Source organism: Pongo abelii, chromosome 4 (assembly GCF_028885655.2).
Source record: "Pongo abelii isolate AG06213 chromosome 4, NHGRI_mPonAbe1-v2.0_pri, whole genome shotgun sequence".
In the NCBI taxonomy this organism is placed as follows: domain Eukaryota; kingdom Metazoa; phylum Chordata; class Mammalia; order Primates; family Hominidae; genus Pongo; species Pongo abelii.
In genome coordinates this window covers 73320267-73333426 of record NC_071989.2, presented here as the reverse complement: position 1 = coordinate 73333426, position 13160 = coordinate 73320267, and the positions used below count along the sequence as shown (strand labels likewise).

At 43.0% G+C, this 13160-nt stretch overlaps 1 pseudogene; it reads right to left on the bottom strand.

The window, feature by feature from the left end:
* Window positions 1-1904: 1904 nt before the first annotated feature.
* On the bottom strand, window positions 1905-3893 carry LOC129059280 (uncharacterized; annotated as a pseudogene).
* Window positions 3894-13160: the final 9267 nt, after the last annotated feature.

The window sequence follows — 13160 nt, the reverse complement described above, 5'->3', positions numbered from 1 at the left end:
AAAATATTTGGTTACTAAAAATTAAAATTTAACTGGGTGTCCCATATTTATTGAGCAACCTTAAAAAGTGTAACTTCTGAGCAATGATTCTCAACCTTGGAAGCACATTGGAATAACCTGGAGTGCTTGTGAAAATACCAATGCCCTGTTCTTACTCTGGTACAATTCAATCAGAATTTCTTGATGTGGGATATCAGATGATTCTAAAGAAAAGTCAAGTATGAGAACCCATGACTCTAGAGAGGAATTAATTTGCACAGGTGTGATAAACTAAAAACAACCTCTCCAGTCATTTTACAACCAGAAGTGAAGAAACACTTTTTCCTTTAATAAACATCTTAACAAATATTCATCATCTCAAAGGTACAAACGAAGAGTATGATTTTCAATATTTCAGGAAGATCATTTACATTTTAGTAAAAAGACGGACAAAAACTCAGCTTTATGATTATAAGATACAAAATAAGTACAGATTTATTTTAACTGCTAGGTAATTAGTATCTAAATATTAACTAACATTATCTCTCATCACACCGGATATAATGGCTAGCTGAATCCTTAGTCCTCCCAAAGCACCTGTGTCAATAATCTCATTACCTAACGGTTGAATTTTATAACCTCTAGCATAAATTATAATTTCCAACAAGACTGAAATAATAAAAAAAATTAATTTCTTCCTACAAACCCAACATTGATGCAATTCATGCCATGTGAGGCCCTAGCAGGACATTGGGTGATTTGGAGACAGCAGGAAGTTCAAAATTAGAGGTTTGAGTTAATGCACAAAGGTATGTGAAATTACCAAGAAAAGAGCAGAGAATTATTAGGAAAACCTTAGATTTAGGAGGCAGAGCAGAAGAAAACCTAAAGAAGTTCCTAATAGAAGGACTGGAAACCTAAAGCTTTCTATGCAAGTTTGAAGAGCAAATGCATAGTCGAACTGGGCAAAGAGGCTAAAGAGAATGAGAAAAGGCCACTGGATATGCTGACTCTTGAGGCAGTGTAGAATAGTACAGGTGTGGAACTCTTCCCCGGCTTGAGTCTCAAATCTTCCACTTACAAGTGTATAACCTGAGGACAAGTTTCTTAATCTCTCTGTGCCTCAGTTTTTTCATCTGTAAACAGGAGATAATAATAGTAATATCGTAGAGTTATTGTGAGGTTTTAATGATTTTATCCAAGCAAAGTGCTTAAAATGATACCTGGTATATAGTAAGCACTCAATAAATATCAGCTATTGTTGTTAGTATTAATGATCTTTAAGAAACAGTTTCTGGAGATCAGTGCCTAACGCACTGCTCAGTCCATTCCATCCGGAAGTGCATTAGTTAGGACTCATTTCAGTGAAATGACAGAAACCTAACTCAAGTTGGCCCAAGGCAAATATTCACTAGTTTGTATGGATAAGCCTATCATAGCTTCAGGCATGTGTGGATCTAAGTGTTCTTATTGTTAGAAACAAATATTCAGTGCCACAAAGTGAAACTAGCACTCAGGCAAAAGTTTTCTCAGCAAGGAAATTTACTTCTATAGAAGGGCACCTCTTGCATACAAGGCAGAGGAAAGGAAGAGCACACAAAACAAAGGAGAGCAGGAGTTTTTTTATCCCTAACGCAAGCCCTGTTCCTGTGTTCTCCTGCTGTGGACTGGGGTCAGACCACACAATCTAGGCTAATTCCGATTGGCTACTGTTGACATCATCAAAGGAGGCAAGGGGTGTTTGACAGGAAGGACAGGTATGGTACATCTTGGGGTGTTTGGGCATAGCAGAGATAGGGAGGGCTGATAGATGAATGGTTACGATTACCTTTTAGAATAGAACACAGAACCAGGAACTGAAACCCTTTGAAGAGGAACTGTTTGTTCTTAACAGCAATTTCCCCGTCTTGAATTTACACATTTTGTTATTCAAACTTACCTAACATGACTCAGCTTTGTTGTTCTTCCAGGAGAAATAATCTATTAGTATAAGTTCGGGAAGAACTAAGGAAGCTACTGGTAACAGCTGTTTCTATAAGTCTTTGGACTAGTCCACGAATGCAGGGTATGATGCAGCATCCAACAGGAATAAACACAGCTATTGCGATTGTAAGAGAAGTTACAATAGAGGCCATGAATCCTTTCCATTTACCAAACCATTTCCCTAACCATCCTGTGAAAGGGTTGTTTATCCCAGAATTTGTGGCTAATTCATTTGATAAGGAGGTAAGACCTTATAAAGCTTTGGTAATTTTTCCATCAGGGACTGTATTGTTGGAAATGTAGGTGCAGCATTGGGTTCCTATTATAACACAAACTCCACCTTTTTCTGTTAATATCATATCTAGGGCCCATTCTGTTTTCTCAAGCCATCTGGCTAGTAGGCCCTAATTGTTTGGCTAATTCTTTGACAGCATCCCTAGTGTAATTAATTAGTCGCTGCTGGTTATAATAGATGTAATTTATCCAATCTACATTTTTATTAATAGCCATGGAAATAATGAGTCAAATCCTGCAGCTCTTTGGTCTTGGGCTTTGAATCTATCAGGTACCTGCTGTGGGACTCCAATTGCATCTATATAAACATGACAGTTGAAAGATCCATGAGGGGCCTCTCTCGTTTTATGGTGTTGTGGTTTCCCTTTTTCTGGTTGATGAAATGCCAGGGTGAAATGGATGGCCAATTGAGTTAGAGCCCAAGTGCCTCTCCGGTTACTTGGCAGAGTGTCCAGTAGAGGTCCACCAAAATATCACCATACATCAGCATGGGGATGAACAAGGGCGGACTGATTTGTAAACTATTGGAAAGATTTAAACTCACTGCATCCCTTCAAGTCTCCAAGAAATGCCAAATGTTGTCCCTGTAGTGAGAGACATGAAGTAAAATTGGTGTCTGGAGATGGAGGCTGGATGGCCCTCAGGAGCTGACCTGCAGGATGTTGAACTTCAGGGAATAGCAGAGAGAGAATTCGACAGAATTCATTACCCCAGGCTGTGGGGTCTTGGAAAAATGCCACCTTACAGCTCATGCCCGGCTAGTCAGAAAACCATCCAAGTGGAAAGGGGATAACTTGGGCCTCTGGCTACCATGCACACAAGCGTAACAGTCGCTTTTATTTAGAGTGCAAACAGAATATTCAATCCATTCCATCCAGGCATTTGCATCGTGGTATCCTTTTTCAATTGTCAGTGTTTGTTTTAAATTTTTAACCTCTACAATAGCTACGTTGGTTTTGTCATTAGGTGGAGAAGAGACAGTGGTCTGGTCAGCAGGTTTAGAAGAGGATAGAGGTGGAAATGTGAGGGATGAGGATGTAATGAGGTGCAACTTGAAGAAACCTATAGGGTCTTTTCCTGTTACATCTGCTCCCATACCATAAAAACGGTTTAGGGTAGGGGAGGAATCTTGGAGAATTGGGGTGGTGATGGAAATTTGCACCGGGTTACATTGGTTATGTTGACAATTGGGAGGGGCACTTCCTCTAGTAAAATGGTTATAGGGCTTTAGAACTGCTAGTGGGAAATCCTCTGAGGGGACCCAGTCTTGACATTGAGTGGTCCAAATGACATATTCCCAAGTATGACAAAACAGGTACTTAAACAATTTAGAAGCATCTGCTGTGGATGGGGCAGAGATATTTCTCTGCTGCTGCAAGCTGTCTCTGGCTTTGGAGATCCCCACAAGAAATAACTAAACAAGCATCAAAGGTAATGGTTTGGGGTGAGTCTGATCTAGTTACATTAATAATGAGGTGGCTAGCAACAGAACAAGGAAAGAAGGAGTAATAGAATAAACGAAAGAGAGTTAAACTTTCCTTAGCTTTAGTTTGGTAGGATTTTCTCCTGGGACTATAGCCCATGACCCTGGATGGGGGGGGGGGGTCACTTTCTTGACTCAGGTGTGATGGGTCCATCCTTTCTCAGTGGTTCAGACTGCAGTTTCAGTTGTTAGGAGCACTAGATATGGTCTCTCCCAAGACGGTTCAAGTTTCTGTTCTCTCCAGCTCTTAATGAGGACGTAGTCTCCGGGCCAGTGCTGATGGACTGGAAACTCAAGAGGTGGGGTTTGCGCTAAGAGACCTTTAGTCCTAAAGGAAGATAAAGTAGAAGATAGACCAAGTGTATAGTTCCTAAGGACTTGATCTTTGGTCTCAAAAGTGGGAATATCACTAGTGGAGCTTAAGTATGGTAACCCATAGAGCATTTCCTAAGGGGATAGGCCAACATCTTTTCGAGGGGCAGTTCCAATCCTGATTAGAGCGATGGGGAGACACTTAGTCCAGGGTAATAGAGTTTCTAAAATTAACTTAGTTAGATGATTCTTAAAAGTCTGATTCATCCTGTCTGTTCTTCCTGACAAGGATGGATGCCAGGGGGTATGATACTCCCATTTGATTCCTAAAGCTTGAGTAAGCCCTTTAATGATATTTGCAGTGAAATGAGTCACATTGTCTGAGTCAATATTTTCTGGTAGCCTGAACCAAGGTATTGTGTTCTCTAGTAATACTTAAACCACATTATTAGCTGTTGCAATGGGGAGGGGAATGGCTTCCACCCAATGAGTGAGGTGGTCTACTATTACTATTAGGTATTTAAGGTGACTTAGTGGGGGCATTTCAGCATAGTCAACTTGAATACTTTGAAATGGCCTTAATCTGGGGCTTCTGCCCCCAAAAGGTTGTTTCCTTAGGGCCTGTTTATTAGTTTTCTTACATATTAGGCAGCTGTCCACAACTTGGTTTACTAAGGTATAAATTCCTATACATCCACAGACTCTGAGAACTGCATCACACATAGCTTGAGGTCTCCAGTGAGTCCCTTGATGTAGTTGGGACAGGATTTCTCCCATAAGTGGTTTGGAAAGCATTTCCCTTTGGTCTGGTAACACCCACTTCCCTTCTGAGTTTTCTTTAGCTACTAGTTTCTCTAACTTTTTCTTTTCAGCAGGAGAGAAGATAGGGACTGCAATTAGGGGAGAGAGACAGGGAGTCAGGTAGAAGATAGGTGCTTTTTGAGAGAGGGCAGCTTGTTTTGCAATTAGATCAGCAAGGTTATTCCCTCAGCTTTCAAAGGTAGAATTTTTCTGGTGCCTTGGGACATGCACAACAGCTATTTCTTCTGGTAATTGTAAGCTTTTTAAAACTTGAGTGATTAATCCTTTGTGGACAAGGTCCTGCCCTTTGCTGTTAATTAGACCCTGCTCAGTCCAAATTTTTCCGAAGGTGTGCACTACCCCCAAAGGCGTACTTGGAGTAGGTATAGATGGTACCTTCTTGCTTTTGTAAATATTTTAGAGCCTGATTTAACACAAACAATTTGCAAGTTTGAGCAGACCAATTATTTGGCAATCTTCGAGATTCTATTTCAGCAAGAACTCCATCTATGACAAAATATCCATTGTGTCTTTTTCCTTCAACCACCCAGGAGGAGCCATCTATAAAAAGATGACATCCTGTTTCAAAAGGGGTTTCTCTTAAATCAGGTCTAACCTTAGTATGGTAGTCAATGAGATCTAAACAATCATGTTCAGGATCTTTGGAGTTTGGATTCCCAGTTAGGAAAGCAGCAGGGTTAAGGGCACTGTTAGTGGTGAGAGTGAGGTCATCTTTTTCTAATAGAATGGCTTCTTATTTTAAAATTCTTGAGTCTGTAAGCCATTTACCTGCCTTTGGGTTTAATATTGTTCTAACTTGATGAGGTGTGCTAACAATTAATTTTCCCCCAAAGGTTAGCTTTCTACTTTCCTCAATCAACAAAGCAGTGGCCACTATAGATTGAATACATTTGGGCCATCCACAGGTTACTGGGTCTAGAATTTTTGACAAAAAGGCCACGGGCTGCCAGTGGCCCCCATGTTCTTGGGTAAGCACCCCTAAAGCTACTCCCTTATTTACATTGACAAACAGGTGAAATGGTTGTTTGAGGGAAGGCAGAGCTAAAACAGGGGCAGTTATGGGTAAATGTTTCAATTCTTTAAAATCATTGACTTCCTCTGGGGCCCCAAGGAGGGGGTGGGGTTTTTCTTGGTAAGCTTGGAGTACAGAGACTTGACTTTTAGAGCATGTGAATCAATCCACAAGTGGCAATATCCAACTAGCCCTAAACATTTTCTAAGCTCTTGTTTTGTACTAGGCAGGGGTAAGGACACAATTCCTTCAACTCTTTCGGGTCCTATTCTTCACTTGCCTGCACTTATCAAGTGCCCTAAATACTTCAGGCTATACGAATTGGATCTTCCCCTTTAGTACCTGTAATTCCTCCCCTTCCAGGTGATTGAGAAGACTGATGCAGAAATCAGATACTTGTTCTATGAGTTTCCCCAGATACAAGTATGTCATCTACATATTGGAGTATGTATACAGACTCTGGGACAGATATCTTCCCTAAAATTTGTTCAAGAATTTAGCCAAACAGGTTAGGAGAGTCTGTAAATCCTTGGAGTAGGACCGTCCAGCAGTACTGTTGCTTCCGCCCTGAATGAGGATCTTCACATTCAAAAGCAAATATGTCTTGGCTGTCTTCAGCTAAGGGACATGCCCAAAAGGCATCCTTCAAATCTATTACTGTAAACCACTGATGGTCATATGGAATCTTGCTGAGGATAGTATATGGATTGGGGACAATAGGGTGAGTGGTTTGGACTATTTGGTTCATGGTCCAGAGGTCTTTTACTAGTTGATATGACCCATCTGATTTCTTTACAGATAATATAGGGGTATTATATGGAGACATACAGGGTTCAAGTAACTTATCCTGAATAAGACCTTCAATCACAGTTTTCAGGCCTAGCCTGCCTTCTAGAGGAATTGGATATTGCCTTCCCCTTACTATTTCCCCAGGGGTTTTAAACTTTATATGAACTGGGGGAGATTCTTAGTTTCCCTCGGTTCCCTTCTTTTGACCACACATTGGGATGAATGTAACTTTTTTTTCTATGGTGGTGAGAAGGTTCAATGAAGTGAAAAATCCTTCAGGGCAGGCATGCAGGCCTATGCCTAGTTTTAACATCAGGTCTCTTCCTAACAGGTTTGTTCCTGCTTCAGGGATTAGCAGGAATTTAATACCAGCTGATTGATTTTTGTATTTAACTTTGGTTTCTTCTAAAACTTTGGCTTTAGATCCTTCCCCTTTCACCCCTGAGACAAGAAGTTCTTCTAATGAGCAGTTTATATTAGAGGGCCGATAGCAAACAGAGGAACCAGCAGCCCCTGCATCTATTAAAAAGGTGATAAGCTCATGTTTGGGTCCCACCTCTAAATTTATCAAGAGCTTTTGGTGGGACTTGAGATAGAAAAGACAGACCCCTGACCTCCTTATTCCTCCTTGAATGCCATAAGCAGAACAATTTCTTTTTCTTTTTCCCACTGGGGGCATTCTCTTTTGAAGTGGCCTGCTCTTCCACATTTGAAGCACCTATTCTATTTTTCCTCTCCGTCAGTTCTGGGATTCTTTGACCTTGCTCCTCCATACTCTTTAGAGGGCCTGGTAACTGAGGGTCCAGGTCCCCTAGTTGGAGGCTTGGGTCCTCCAAACATGGATTTGGACCCTTTATAATTCCCACCCCACCTGGAGTCTCTGTTTAAAAACATACGGGCTTGAAGCCGTCTGTTGGAAGGTGGATAGCATAAGTTTCATTTTTTGTTTTTGCTTTTCTTCATCTCTCCTCACACACTTTTTGGGCTTCTCCTAGGAGTTTCTCTATGGACTGGTTTTTCCAGTTTTCTAGTTTCTGCAACTTCTTTGCTATGTCTGACCAGCTATTTATGGCAAAATGTAGCTTTAACATTCCTTGCCTGAGAGGGTCTTCTGGATCTAAATCTGCATATTTCCTTATTTGTTCCCTTAGTCTTTGTAGAAATTTCATGGGGCCTTCATCTTTTTCTTGTTGTATGTCAGGAAAGATTCAGAGTGAGGGGCACTGACTCTTGAATTCCTTTAATTATCATTTACCTGAGATCTTTCATGTTTTCCCAGTGTACTGCTTTTTTATTTTCCCATTGAGGATCTTGGGCCAGGAATTTCTGGTCTGCTGCAGGAACATTTGGGCTGGGAGGGTGTTCACGTTCTCAAGCTGTTGTAACAGCCCTGTGAATCATTGCCCTTTCTTTCCCTGAGAAGAAGATACCCAGGATGGACATTAATTCAGCCCACATATATAACTGGGGGCCTAGGAATTGACCAATTTGGTCTGCTACCCCATATGGGTCATCTAGCAGTGGCTTAAGTTCTTTCCTTAAACCTCGAACCTCTGAACTAGTCAAAGGAGCATTTACAAAGCCAATAGCTCCTCCTCCCTGGGGTACCTCTCTCAAAGGGAAGATAGTTGGAGCTGATTCCTTAGAGGTAGAGGGGAAAGGAAGATTTTGAATATCTTTTTTACATTGCTCTACTTCACATTGTAGTCCCTTTAGGGAAGGATACTTAGGCTGACAAGGAGCAGACACATGGGGTGGTGGTAATTCCAAAGAGTCAGATTTATAAGGGGGAGGAATAATAGGAGTAGGAGAAGGATCTGGGACTGGGTCTGGGGCGGCAGCAGCTGCCTGGGAAGGGGGCAGGTCAAGAGGTGGGGAATGAAACAGGGGAAGGTGGTTTAAGAGGGTCCCAGGCACTGGGAGTCCTCCGCCTAGGGGTTGGTTTTACTATGCCTACTTGGGGGAGTGTGAAATCTGATCCTTCCCCTGCATTCTTTAGGGGAAAGAGGAGAAGAGGTTCTTTTCTCCAGCAGAGAGCATAGTCTGTTTCTTCCTGTGAGACTGGAATTTTGTCATTCACATACCGAATTAAAAGTTGACAGACCCAAGCCTCATCTGATCCATATTTTGGCCAGAAGATGGCAGGTTTGAGGATGGGTTCCTTGGCCCAGATGAAACAACAATATTTTATCATCTGTTGCTTTTTCTTGTGCCTAGTCCTCTCCTTCTCCTCCCAATATTTTAGCATGAGACCTAAAGGACTGTTGGAGGCGATCTGACTATCCCCATCCTTATCTTTCCCTGTTGTATTAGGAGTGATTCCCATCTTGGAGGTTTTGGATGCTCCCTTGAGTGTGTGTGTGGTCCAACCTCTCTTACTAGAGATCTCTTGCCTTCCCTTTTCTCTAGAGGCTCACCCCCTTTACTGGAGGTTTCTTGCACTCCTTTCCATTCACTTCGTCCTATCTGGCCACTTCCCTTGTGGGAAATTAGGTCCCTCTTAGTATTGGCGTGCTGGTATAAGCCCCATGGCAGGATCCGCCCTAAGCCGTATGAGGTGACCACGGAACCGCAGATAGGACCCACTCACCCCACACAGCAGTAGTGCTTATCACCATTCACACAAGCAGCACCACAAGCAGTGATCATTCACACACACTTTCAGCCTCCAAGATATCCCAACAACCAAGGAAATACTTTGCTGCCCTCTCTGCGGCTTTTCTTACCTTGGTCTGTGCACGAAGTTACCTGGTCACTGTGGTATTTGTAGGCAAGCCTTTCCTTCCCACATTGCTGAGAGTTTGGGTTTATTCATCACAGCGGGTGGTGGCTGGATCTTTAGCCCCTGAGACCACTGCAGCAAGGCAGTGGGACGCATCTCCCCCTGGGAGATGACCAGAGACCCCTTCCCCAGAGGAAAATGGGAATCCTGGGTAGGCCCCCAAATTGTTAGAAACAAATATTTGGTGCCACAAAGTGAAACTAGCACTCAGGGAAAAGTTTTCTCAGCAAGGCAATTTACTTCTATAGAAGGGCGCCTCTTGCATGCAAGGCAGAGGCAAGGGAGAGCACACAAAACAAAGGAGAGTAGGAGATTTTTATCTGTAATGCAGACCCTGTTCCTGTGTCCTCCCCCTGTGGGCTGGGATCGGACCACACAATCTAGGCTAATTTCAATCTAGGGTAATCTAGGCTACTGTTGACATCATCAAAGGACGCAAGGGTGGGCATTTGATGGGAAGGACAGGTATGGTACATCATGGGGTGTTTGGGCATGGCAGAGATAGGGAGGGCTGATAGATGAATGGGTAAGATTACCTTTTAGAATAGAACAAAGAACCAGGAATTGAAACCCTTTGAAGAGGAGCTATTTCTTTTTAACACAAAATATGATGCCATCAGCAATTTATTTTCACCGTTTTCCCTCTATTTCTCTGTGCTGGCTTCCTTTTTAGGCAGAATCAGTTTATGTAGTGGCAAGATTGGCCACTAGTAGCTCCAGGCTTAAATGCAGCCAGTTTAGCAACCACAATGCAAAAATAATGCCTCTTTAATTCCAGCAAAATTCTGGAACTGAGCTTCCAGTAGAGACTTGGACCACATGCTCATTCCCACAGAGAGAAAGAACTAGCAAGTTGGTCCTTTGCGTATCATTTGCTCACCCATAAAACTGTATGTATGGGTAGAAGGGAATCAGTCCCCTACTCAGACCACAAAGGTTGAAAGTGAGATAGGCATAGTTACCCAAATGAATATTGGGGTGCTGTTATCAAAACAAATGGAAATGGACATTTCACAGGCAAAAATAAAAAATGTTCAGTATAAGTGGTGAATTTGTAGTTAATTGAGAACAAAATAAAAGATTATGAAATGTCAGAGGGAGCCATCTGAGGCTTGAATGATGGCAGAAATGTGTATGTAGGTTTTGAGATTTTCTTCCAAATGATCAGCCGCCCAAGAGGAGGAACAAAAACAGTAAATTGATGTGATTTACATGAAGTTCAGGATTGGAACAGTGAGCATGGTCACAGGACAAAGAGCAAAAGGAATAAAGGTGTCATGAAAGAAGACCTGAAATGGCAATCCATGGGCCTCAGATCTGGCAGGGATGCAATAAGGCCACAGAAACATTGAAAAAGTAATCCCTGCATATTTGGATGTTCCTGCAGTAGAAAAGTCATGATGAGGGTGTCAGTCAAAGAAAATGATGAGAAAAGTCTCCATCATTTTTGGAGATTTATTCACCAAAGTTAAGGATGCTCACAGGAGACAGGTCTATGCGTTTCTCTGAAGATGATTTTGAGGGCTCCAAATTTAAAGGGGAAAGGGTGGGATATTGAGAAGCACACAGTTTTCACTTAAACAAAAGGGGGAAAGGAAAAATGTGGGGAATCTGCATCTTACATAAGATAATACAGACAAAATGGGGTAGAGGGACAATCTGATATGGATTTGTGTCTGGCAGGCTGGGTGACTGCACCTGTCAAGATAAGCTATCAATTAGCATTGCCATGGTGAAGTTGTAACAGCTCACCAGGAATTTCCTTGTTGGCAAAACATGGGAAAAGTGGGTAGCTTTTCATCTTGTAGCCATTTTATTTAGGAATCAAAAGGTGGAGACGGGTTTGCATGACCCAGTTCCCAGCTTGACTTTTCCCTTTGGCTAAATGAGTTTGGGGTGTCAAAATTTAATTTCCCTTCACAGGGGGAAGATACTGGATAGGAGATAGTGCTAACATGTACCTCCTACTTGGATGGACAGTATGGCATGTGAAGATTCATACCATGAACTTTTGCTCCAAGAACCGCTGCAGGACCATACCAGGAAAACCTAAAGAATTCACAGATCTTTGAAAGAAGCACAAGTCACTGCAGATTCCATGAGACAGACGAACAACTATGAGTTTCCATAGTCTGAAAGGGGGAAAACCTGCCTTCAAACACGTATTCCCACTGAGGAATCTGAAAATACAGATCACCAGAGAAGGATTTAACCTTATCTAGAGCTGGAATGGATTTAGGGAGCTGTGCAAAATATAAAAGTAAAAGCAACAGTGGGAGGAGACTTGTAGGCACTCCCATTCTTCACCTTGTGCACAGGGAAGCCATTTCTGATTGTATTTCATAGGAGCCCTGAGGGAAGGCACTCAGCAGAATTAGGGAAGGGTCACAGGGTATAAGAAACTTCCAACTGAATTTTGCAATAATTTTAACTGGGCACTAACTTTTTTGACAGGATCTGGGGGTGAATGGGAACTGCTGCAGATACAAGAGCTGGAGTCATAGCCAACTTTGTTGGCAGATGGGGAGGGGCAAGGCCTGAAAGCAGTGCTTGCTTGCTAAGTGGGGTAGTTTATGGCCTGAGGCAAGGTCTGAGTTTTAGGAGAGCAAGCTGCCTGGATCTAAACTTGGCACTGTTAGTAGTGTGTCCAGAATTGGTGGGTTCTTTGTCTCACTGATTTCAAGAATGAAGCCTCAGACCCTCACAGTGAGTGTTACAGTTCCTAAAGGTGGCGTGTCCAGTGTTTGTTCCATCTGATGTATGGATGTGTTCGGAGTTTCTTCCTTCTGGTGGGTTCATGGTCTCACTAGCTTCAGGAGTGAAGCTGTAGACCTTTGCAGTGAGTGTTACAGCTCATAAAGGCAGTGTGGACCTAAAGAGTGAGCAGCAGCAAGATTTATTGCAAAGAGTGAAAAAACAAAGCTTCCACAGTGTGGAAGGGGACCTGAGCGGGTTGCCACTGCTGGCTCAGGCAGCCTGCTTTTATTCTCTTATCTGGCCCCACCCATGGCCCCACCCACATCCTGCTGATTGGTCCATTTTACAGAGAGCAAATTGGTCTGTTTTACAGAGAGCTGATTGGTCCGTTCTGACAGGGTGCTGATTGGTGCATTTACAATCCCTGAGCTAGATACAAAAATTCTCCACCTCCCCACTAGATTAGCTAGATACAGAGTGTCCATTGGTGTATTTACAAACCCTGAGCTAGACACAGAGTGCTGATTGGTGTGTTTACAAACCTTGAGCTAGATACAGAGTGCTGATTGGTGTATTCACAATCCCTTAGCTAGACATAGAGATTCTCCAAGTCCCCACCAGATTAGCTACATACAGAGTGCTGATTGGTGCATCCACAAACTCTGAACTAGTCACAGGGTGCTGATTGGTGTGTTCACAAACCTTGAGCTAGACACAGAGTGCTGATTGGTGCACTCACAATCCCTTAGCTAGACACAAAGTTTCTCCAAGTCCCCACTAGACTCAGGAGCTCAGCTGGCCTCACCCAGTGGATCTCACACAGGGGCTGCAGGTGGAGCTGCCTGCCAGTCCCCTCCATGTGCCCACACTCCTCAGCCCTTGGGCAGTGGATGGGTCTGGGTGCCATGGAGCAGGGGGCGTTGCTCGTTGGGGAGGCTCAGGCCGCACAGGAGCCCATGGCAGGGGGGCGGGGGGTGGGGGGCGGCTGCAGGTCCTGAGCCCTGCCC